Source organism: Panthera tigris, chromosome D4, assembly GCF_018350195.1.
Source record: "Panthera tigris isolate Pti1 chromosome D4, P.tigris_Pti1_mat1.1, whole genome shotgun sequence".
In the NCBI taxonomy this organism is placed as follows: Eukaryota; Metazoa; Chordata; class Mammalia; order Carnivora; family Felidae; genus Panthera; species Panthera tigris.
Window position 1 is genome coordinate 62,014,815 of NC_056672.1, and position 10,476 is coordinate 62,025,290.

General features: G+C 41.2%; 1 protein-coding gene across 3 annotated transcripts in view; it reads right to left on the reverse strand.

The window, feature by feature from the left end:
- TEX10 (testis expressed 10) overlaps positions 1-1,346 on the reverse strand; it is a 60,736-nt gene extending 59,390 nt beyond the window's left edge. For all 3 annotated transcript variants that reach the window (XM_042964306.1, XM_042964305.1, XM_042964307.1), the window contains exon 1: positions 1,181-1,346. The gene's annotated coding sequence lies outside the window, so the exon portion shown is untranslated. The remainder of the gene's footprint in view (positions 1-1,180) is intronic.
- Positions 1,347-10,476: the final 9,130 nt, after the last annotated feature.

Below are 10,476 nucleotides of genomic sequence, written 5' to 3' on the forward strand. Positions count from 1 at the left end.
TCTCTCTCTCTCTCTCTCTCTCTCTCGGCCCCACACCTGCTTACGCTCTCTCTCCCTCTCTCAAAGTAAATAAACTTTTCAAAAACTTTTTTTTTTTTTTTAAATAAGTTAAATAAAGATTTTCAAGGGCACCTGGCTGGCTTAGTCGGTAGAGCATATAACTCTGGATCCTGGATCTCAGGGTTCCAATTTCAAGCCCCATCATGGGTGTGAAGATTACATAAAATTAAATCTTTAAAAATAAGTAAATAAAACAAAAATAAAGATTTTCATAGCACAGCAAATATTCTGAATAAGCCACTTTTACAGCAGCCAACACTGAATAGTAGCTAGAAACTCAAGCGTCAGGGGTTGAAATCTCACATCACTGGACCTCCTACGCGGGTGAGCCCCTAAAGTTTTAGAAGTGAATTTCATACATTCCAGTTGCAGGTCTTCTAATTTCAACAAAAGGAAGATTCCAGCGTGTCAGAATTTCGACCTAATCGAATTTCAGCTACTTTGTCTACCACCTTAATTTCCAGCTTCTTTTCCAAAAGATAGATAAATAAATAAAAATGCACACTGCAGTCGACCTTTGGTAATTTCCCCGCCAACCCCTTACTCTCACGAGTTCCTCCCAACTCTCCTGAGGGGGACAATCGGGAGACACCAGACTTCCCAGAAAGTAAATGCCCCACACAGGGGCGCCTCCAGACAGCCGCCGAACCCACTCTGCTCCGCAAAGACTGCTAAACCCCCACACCTGGACGGCGACGGGGCCGAGTAGGAGACGCCCACTCATCCCCACCGCCCCACTTCGGTCCAGCATCCCACAAGTGAAGAGCCGGCGGGCTGTAGAAACTACCGTGCCTTCTACTCCCACGGACGGCGATCAGGGCCACAGTCGGGGAAGCGGGCCCCAACCTACACACCCCGGCCTAAAAGTCTCCGGGACGCGAAACCGCGCGAACCCGCCCAGTCACTTAAGGCGCTTCAAACGCCCGCGGGGCGCCCCGCCCCCGCACAGCCCAGCTCCGCACCCAGGCCCCGCTCCGCCGCGGCGCCGCGGGACAGCCTCCGTACGCGCAGACCGGCCACAGCCGGCCCGGCCCGCCTGGGCCGCGGACCGGGGGGCGACGGCCCCGCGCGCCGTCCCACGCCCCGGGAGGGCCCGGCCCGACGGGCGGCGGCCGCTCACCTGAAGGCCCGCCGGCACCCGGGCGCGGAGACAGAGGAGAGGAGCGTCCGAACAGAAGCCCACGAGGCGACGGCGTGCACCACCGGCCTCAGCCTCTAGCTCCCGGAGCGTGTTTTCAAATCGCCTCGTCCTCACGCGGCCGCGTCTCCTTCCGCCGCCCGGAAATCAGGGCCCCTCCCCCGCCGCGCCGCGCTCACGTGACCGCGGCCCGCAGCCGCGCGCAGCCGGGGAGGCGGGAGTGGGAGAGGTAGGCCCCGCCCCCGGGAGGAGGGGGCCCGCCGGAAGCCCCCCGCTCTCCGGGAAGCCCAGGGAGGAGAGCGCAGGATCCGGGGACAAAGCTTGGCCCTAAGTCCAGCCCTGAACTTGCTGGGCGTGCATGTTGGGGGGTGTCATCCTAGTTACAGCTGCCTGGGAGCATGCCTTTTCTCCCTTCGCTAGACCACGATTCCCCAGACCTGCAGCCACATTCAAAGAACAGAAGTTGAACTGAATTGGGAAAGGGAAAAGTTTCAAGCTGCTAGAACCACAGAATTCCTGAGGACGTTAACCTGGATGGAAGTTAAGAATCACTTGACCAAGGGCAAAGTACACCTAGTAGCTGGAACCTAACAGTCTTAGTCGAGGATTTTCCCTCATATTTCAATAGCTCAGCACTAAGATTCCTACTGCTGAAATGAAGTGGGCCCAGGGAAGCTAAGGGAGAAATTGAATGCCTAGAAAGGGTTGAGAAAGCAAGGAGAGTGGTTCTTTGAAAGATAGCCTTGCCAAAGACTGGCTGGTGGAGTGGAGAAAAGAACCCCAGGTGTGGACCTGAGACCTTGATCCAAATTTGCCTCTACAGCTTACCAGATATAAAACAGTAAAACTGACAATCATATGAGCCTCAGTTTATGAGCAGAGACCCAAACGCAGGGACTAAAACCATTCCTGTTCTAAGATCAGAGACAAAGCTGACTCAAATACCCACCTTTCCCTTCCCTGGCAGCAGAGCCATACTACCACAATCTGCCTTGAATCCATCATAAACATTTGGAAGTCAGCAGCATTATATCGTATTACGTGACATTAAAAGTTATGAGACTGGATCAGAAGAGGAAAGATTTATTGCTAGCCAGACATGTCCCCTAAACTGCAGATTCCTGGCTAACAGCTTTTTCAACATTTCCTTTGAACATCCTATATACATCTCGAGGTGAACATGTCCAAAATGGATCTCCCTATTTTCCCCCTGAAACTTACTCCTATTACAGCTTCTTCATCTCAAATAGCAACTTCACCCCTCTAGTTACTCGGGCCAAAAACCCAAAGAAAGTCTTCTTTCTCCCACATCACACATCTAATTCATCAGGTGATTCTGTTGACATCAAGTGTTTCCACCACTTAACATCACCTCCCTTGCTATCATTATGGTCCAAGGCATCTCATGATCATTATAGAAAACCTCTGAACAGGTTTGCCATTTCCACCATTGCATTCTCATGTCTTCCCCTTACATTCTAATATCAGCAGAGTAGCTGTGTGATTAATTTCAAATCTCAGATCAGGTCACCCTTTTGCTCAAAACCCCTCATTAATTCCCCACTTCACTTGGAATAAATCCAGAGTCCTTATCATGGCCTCAAGATCTGCCATATTCTGACTTATTACTGAACCTCTGGGCACTCCAATGACTTTCCTTTTTCACTCTACTCCAGCCATCCTTGCTTCTTTGCCTGTAGCAAAGTGGCGCTGGTGGTGATGTAGCTGATGGAAGTGCTTAGCCTGGCTAAAGGAAGTAGCCAGACTTCAGCCAACTATTACCATGAGGAAATGCAAATCTCATGTTCAAGAATAAAGGAAAACAGAAATCCAGAAATTTTTTTGAGAAATATTACCTTTTTTTGAAAATGTTTAATGTTTTTATTTATTTTTGAGAGAGACAGAGACAGACCACAAGCAGGAGAGGGGCAAAGACAGAGAGAGACACAGAATCCGAAGCAGGCTCCAGGCTCTGAGCTGTCAGCATGTCTGAGCTCAGCTGTCTGAGCATGATGTGGGGCTCAAACCCACGAACTGTAAGATCATGACCTGAGCTGAAATCACTTAACTGACTGAGCCACCCAGGTGCCCCTGTAAGAAGTATGATCTTTAAATACTGGTGAAGAAGAACATTGTTTCCTGTTTTTAAAACACTGGGGTGTCTGGGTGGCCCAGTCAGTAGAGCATGCAACTCTTGATTTTGGGGTTGTGAATCTGAGCCCCATGTTGGGTGTGGAGATTACTTAAAAATAAAACCTAAAACAACAACAACAACAACAACAAAACACTGGGTAGGCCAAACAAAATACTTACAAGCCGGTTGCCAGTTTCCAACCCCTGGTTAAAGACATGAAAAATATATACATTAGGATAATGTATTTTATCCATTGTATTTATTTTATCCGTATGTATTTTAATGTATTTTAGCTTTTTCCAACTGTAAATGATGAACTCAGCAACTGCAAGGATCATCTGCTTAGCCCAGCCAGAACAGACCTTGATAAATAACAACAATATAGCTAATCAAGGTCTTGGACCCACGCCAAAAAACACATACACAGTGAACATGCATTCTAGAATCCGTGGTATATTTCATTTTCAAAATTCTGTCCAATTGGCCACAGAAACTACAGTATTAGTTTCCTGGGGCTTCTGTAACCAAGTACCACAAATTTGATGGCTTAAACAACAGAAATGTATTAATTTGGGAGGCTAGAAGTCTGACATCATGGTTTGGCAGGGCTGGTTCTTCCTGAGGGCTCTGAGGGAGACTGCTCCATGCCTCTCTCCTAGCTTCTAGTGGTCTTAGATGAATTCCAAGTGGGTGGTAGATGGTTTCTCTGTGTCTTCACACTATCTTCCTTGTATGTGTATCTGTGTCTGTGTCCAAATTTCCTCTTTTATAAGGACACCAATCATATTGGATTAGGGCCCTCTCTGATGACCTCATTTTTAACTTGATTACTTCTGTAAAGACCCTGTTTCCAAATAAGATCACCTTCTAGGTTGCTTGGGGGTTAGGACTTCAACATGTCTTTTCGGAGGGACACAATTCAATTCATATGGGACACGAAGATCTGTGTCCAGAAATATCTGTATTTAATCTGAACAACCTCTCTTTTTTTGTCTATGCTCAGACACATCACAAACGCTGAGATTAAGTAACTTCTACACAATTTGTATAACCGTTTCAGGTTCTCTGTTTTTTATACCAGACTTCCAGTTAATGTTTGCTTTGGAAATAGGGTACCACTCCTTAAAAAAAAAAAAGTTTAATAAACTTGATTTTATAATGTTGAGGCAAATAATAAAAGCATAAACATATTAAACTCTTACCTTATGTTTCAAAGCTACTGCTGACACACAAAAATCAGAGACTTTTTGAAGAAAGCTGAAAAGGAGAACTTCAAATCTGGTGCTAAACCAGAGAGAAAAATTCAAAATACATTCTCTAGGAATTGACTTATAGGATATATGCAAATTAGGTAACTACCTGGTATATATATTTTTAATTTTTTTTAATGTGTATTTATTTTTGAAGGAGAGAGAGAGAGAGACAGAGCGTGAGCAGGGGAGGGGCAGAAAGAGAGGGAGACACAGCATCTGAAGCAGGCTCCGAGCTCTGAGCTGTCAGCACAGAGCTCCATGCGGGGCTCAAAGTCACCAACTGTGAGATCATGACCTGAGCCACCCAGGTGTCCTTGCCTGGTATATTTTAAAGGGCAATAAATGGCAACAAATGTTGTTATTGACAATGTATCATTGTGCAAAATGAAACTTTTAGTTAGGTCTCCTGTGTAGGAAAGTAACGAGAAACCAGTTCTGACTTTAAAAGGAATTGATTGAGATACTGGGCAACACATAGGATGGCCAGGAAGACTGCTGACAGACAACTTGGAAAAAGACAGGAAGGAGGAACACAAGCTAAGAGCTCAGAATACAACCACCATTGTACCACAAAAATCAGTTCAAGACATAAGAATTGGAAATGAGGAAATAAAATCATCTCCATTTACTGATGTGATTGTATACCTGGGGAAAAAAAAAAATCAATTGTAAAGCTACTACAAACAAGAATTCAGAAAAAGTGAGTCAGTATAAAATTAACATTCAGAAATCCATAGATTTCACATATACAAACAATAACCAGTTAGACAATAGAATGGAAAAGGAAGTCCCATTTACAATAGCAATCAAAACAGATAAAATTCCTAGTACTGAGTGGCACCTGGGTGGCTCAGTCAGTTGAGCCTCTGACTCTTGGCTTCAGCTGAGCATTGATAGTGCAGAACCTGCTTGAGATTCTCCCTCTCACTCTCCGCTCCTTCCCCTTTCACCTGTGTGTGCGCTCTCTCTCTCTCTCTCTCTCAAAATAAATAAATAAACTTAAAAAAAAATTCCTAGTACCCAGGCACCTGGGTGGCTCAGCCAGTTAAGTGTCCTACTCTTGATTTTGGCTCAGGTCATGATCTCACCATTCATGGGTTCGAGCCCTGAATCCGGCTCTGTGTTGACAGCAAGGAGGCTGCTTGGGATTCTCTCTCTCTCTCTCTCTCTCTCTCTCTCTCTCTCTGTCCCTCCCCTGCTCTCTCTCTCAAATCAATAAACTTTAAAAAACAAATAAATAAACTTTAAATATTTTTAATAAAAAATTCCTAATACTGAATAAGAAATCAGATTAAAATATACAATATCCTACAGGTGTCAATTCTCCCAAAATTTATTGGTAAACTGAATGAGATCCCAATAAATATGTCAACAGAATTTTTTTTTTCTAGACCTACACAGGCTGGTTAATATCTGAATATGAAAAAAAAAACAAAAACCAACAACTAAGAATAGCAAGAAAATTTTGAAAAAAAAAAAAAGCAGCAAGAAGGGAGCAGCCCTATTAAATATAGAAACATATTCTAAAACCTCAATAATTTAAAATATGGATTTTGGCATATGAATAGACAAATCAATGGAACAAAATACAAAGTCCAGAAATAAACCCAAATAAAAACAAGAATTTAGTACTTATAAGGTCAATATCTCCTATCAATAGTATAAAGATAAATGGTTTGCACAAATAGGAAGCCATTTGGAAAAAGATAAAGTTGGGTTCATACTTTACATACTATCTTCAAAGATATAAATTTTAAAAATCCATTAAAGTCTCAGAAAACAAAATTATTTTATGATTTTGACCTTGTCCTAGGACTTAAAATCTAAACACCAGGGGGGAAAGTTTCAAAAATATGATTATAGGCTTTTCCCAAAACTTTCAGAAATCTTCTGCAAGACCAAAAAAAAAAAAAAAAAGGAAATAAAAAGTAAAGTTACAAGGCAAATAACAAATTTGGAAAAATATTTGCAACTCATATCACAGGAAAAGGAAGTAAAGGATTAATTTTCTTTTTTTTTTAATTTTTTTTATGTTTTTATTTTATTTTTGAGAAACACAGTGAGAGCAGGGGAGGGGCAGACAGAGACAGAATCTGAAGCAGGCTCCAGGCTCTGAGCTGTCAGCACAGAGCTTGACGTGGGGCTTGAACTCACAGACTGAGAGATCATAACCTGAGCCAAAGTCGGACACCCAACTGACTAAGCCACCCAGGCGCCCCAAGATTAATTTTCTTAATATATAAAGAAATCCTAGAAACAAATAAAAAACATCATGTACTTAATAGGAAAATATTTATTTCCAAAGAGTTTATAGAAAAAGAAATATAAATCACCCTAAATAAAAGATTTAAAACCTGATATACAATAAGAGAAATGCAAATTAAAAGTCAGATTATTTTTCTTATTTTTAAGATTATCAAAACTCAGAAGTTTGACAACATACCTGTTGGTGACACTGGAGAAGCAGCATTCTCACATACTGTTGGTAGAAGTGTAAATTATGGAAGGTGTATTTGCAAGAATTAACTTTGGCTGGGAGTCACAGTAAAACACACAAAAAATAATTTCTTACATTAAAGTCGAGAAGTTAATTACTCACATTAAAATCAAGGTGTAGGCAGGCTAAGCATGAGGTGTCTGTTCCAGGAAGTCCTCATTCAGGCTGCTTCTCTGTCATTGCTCCATTCCCAAAGTCACCTCATGGTTCAGGAGTGCTGTAGCTCCAGCCATCATGCCCACATTTTAGCCAGCAAGCAAAAAGAAATGAACGAGGAGGACATGGTCTCTCTATCTGGGGAGACTTCTTAGAAGTTACATACGGCACTTCTGCTTACATCCTTCTGGCAGAACACAGACTGTATCTAACTAACTGTGTAAGAACTGAGAAACAGAAGAGACTTTTTGTGAGTACTGAAAATCACTGCCACAAAGATGATTTTGTGAAATTTTTGTTTCAATTTTATATAAACATGTATATGTATATTCATTGACAAAGCCAAAAATATTCCTCTAGTGGGTCTCAATTTTTTAAACTTTGAAAACTAAATGAGGTGATATGATATATTACGAGAACACGGGAAGAAAATAGACATGATTATTCTTCTGACCCATGTGGAAAGGACTTTTCAAAGCATAAGAACAAAGAAGAATGATCTGGTGGGATGAATTGGTAAAAATTTTTAAATTTTTATATCAAAAAATATTTTAAACAAAACCAGTAGGAAAAAGATAGATTAGGTAATAAATGCTGTTAGGACAATTGGTGAGCCATTTGAAGGGATGAGAAACTGGCCTCCATAAAATTCCTAACATCAGAAGCATGACATACAAAAAAAAAAAAAAAAAAAAAGAAGGAAAAAATTGAAATATTCCACAGCAACCTCTGGGGTCCAGTCAGGAGACAGAAACCATGTCAGTTATTTTTATAGAGAGAATTTAATAGAAAGAATTATTAACTACATACTGAAGAAATAAAAGCACAGAAAGAGGATGTGAGATATCAGAGGGAAAACTGAAGGAAGCAGCCACTATCCCCAAAGGCTGGAAGAACAAAGGAAGGAGTGGGGATTAGTACAATTCAGAAGGTTGTAGATGGGGCCCTCAGAGCTATAAGTGAGACCTCCAGAGAATTGGGGGGGTACCAACTGGCTGATGCCTTTGAGGTGGTGCAATAAGTCTGCTGGTGTACATTTTGGAAAAACTGCAAACTGGAATATTGCTCTGGAAGCAAGTTGCTCCTGGGTGAATACTCATTGTTGTAGTGCTGTTGACAAGAACAACAACAAACAAGAATAAGGGAGTCCCTTCTTCTTCCTGGATCCTTCCAGTCTTCCTGTCCTGCCTCCCATTGGCAGAGCCTAGCAGGGAGCCAGCTATCAAAGCTCAAACAAGATTTGCAGAGTCCCAGATGCAGAAGCACAGAGCAGAATATAGAAGGGTGAGTTTGAAGAAAGAGGGATTACTTAATAATCAGCACTACAACTTTAAAAAATTGTAAACAACTAAACAAAGTAACAAAAGCATCAGAAAGAATAGAGTACAATGCATGTGTAATTTAGGGGTTAAGGAGACTTTTCTTTGAAAAGTTAGGAAACCTAGAAGCCATTGAAGAAAAATATAGAGTTCACAACATTAAAAAAATGTAATGCGATATGGCAAATACCATAAACATAGACAAAAGGCAAAAAAAGTAGCTCAGGGGAAAGAATTGTAACACATATGAAAGATAAGTGATTAATATCTGCAATATACAAGAAGCCTTTTCAAATTATTGAGAAAATGACAAAAACAATCCAATGGAGAAAGAGGCCTACAGCTATGAATAGCAATTCAAACACACAAAAATCCAAATGATCAATAAACTTTTATAAGCCTGCTCAAGCAGACAACTGTCAGGGAAATGTAAATTAATATAACAATGGGATATAACTTCTAATTTATCAAATTCACAACAGTTATAAACCAATCGAACACCTACTGCTGGTAGGGATATAAGGAAAAGTGTATTCTCATCCTTTACTGCTGAAAATGTAAAATAATGCAGCCATTTTGGAAAGAAGTCTGGAAATATCTAAACAAAGTTTTATTTATTTTTTATTTTTTAGAGAGAGAGAGAGAATGAAAACAGGGGAGAGTCAGAGAGAGAAAGAGAGAGAATCTCAAGGAGGCTCCACATTGAGTGCAGAGACAGGTGCCCCCAAAGTTTTCTTTAAATTCATATTCTTTAAATCTAGTAATCCCATCCCCTAAGAATTTACCCCATAGACATAAAAGCATCAGTCCAAAGTATATATACTGTATTTGTAAGATATTTATTTCAACAATATTTGAGTAGCAAAACAACGGGATATCAATCAGTAGGGGGACAGTTTAATAAACTGCGATACATTGACTATTATGAAGCCACTAAAAGGACTGAGTTCTAGGGCAGCTGGGTGGCTGTTTGTTGAGCATCCAACTCTTGATTTCGGCTCAGGTCATGATACCAGGGTTGTGAGATTGAGCCTCTCGGCGGAGTCCCCACCAAGTTAAAACTTGCTTAAGACTCTATGTCTTGGGGCGCCTGGGTGGCTCAGTCGGTTAAGCGGCCGACTTCGGCTCAGGTCATGATCTTGCGGTCCGTGGGTTCGAGCCCCGCGTCGGGCTCTGTGCTGACAGCTCAGAGCCTGGAGCCTGTTTCAGATTCTGTGTCTCCCTCTCTCTGACCCTCCCCCGTTCATGCTCTGTCTCTCTCTGTCTCAAAAATAAATAAACGTTAAAAAAAAATTAAAAAAAAAAAAAGACTCTATGTCTCTCTCTCTTCCTTCTGTCTGTCTGTCTCTCTCTCTCTCTCCCTGCCCCTCCCCCCACTCACACGCAAGGGCTCTCTCTCTCAAAAAAAAAAAAAAAAGAAAGAAAACAGAAAGAAGAAAAAAGGACTGAGTTCCCTCTATATCAGTTAGTTTGTTTGAAGAGACTTCTTTCCCAATGTATTTTCAAGTAAAAATAACAACCTTCATGAAAGTAAACATAATCTAATCACATTTATGAAATAAACCAAAAATCCATGTATTGTATGCAACCATGTAAACACAGAGAAATATGTAAACACAGGTCAGAAAGTTATTAATTACCTGAAAGGAACAGAAGCAAAGAGGGATGTGTAAATAGCATAAAGAGATGATTGAAAGGATGGTTATCAAAATTAAAATAAAATATTTAATACTTTAATGTCAAACATTTTTTTTAATTTTAACATAGTACATTTTCTTTTTCTTTTTAAGTTTTATTTATTTATTTTGAGAGAGAGCACACATGAGGGGCAGAGAGAGAGGGAGAAAGGAAATCCCAAACAGGCTCTGCTAACAGTGTAGAGCCCGATGTGGGGCTTGAACCCATGTACCATGAGATCA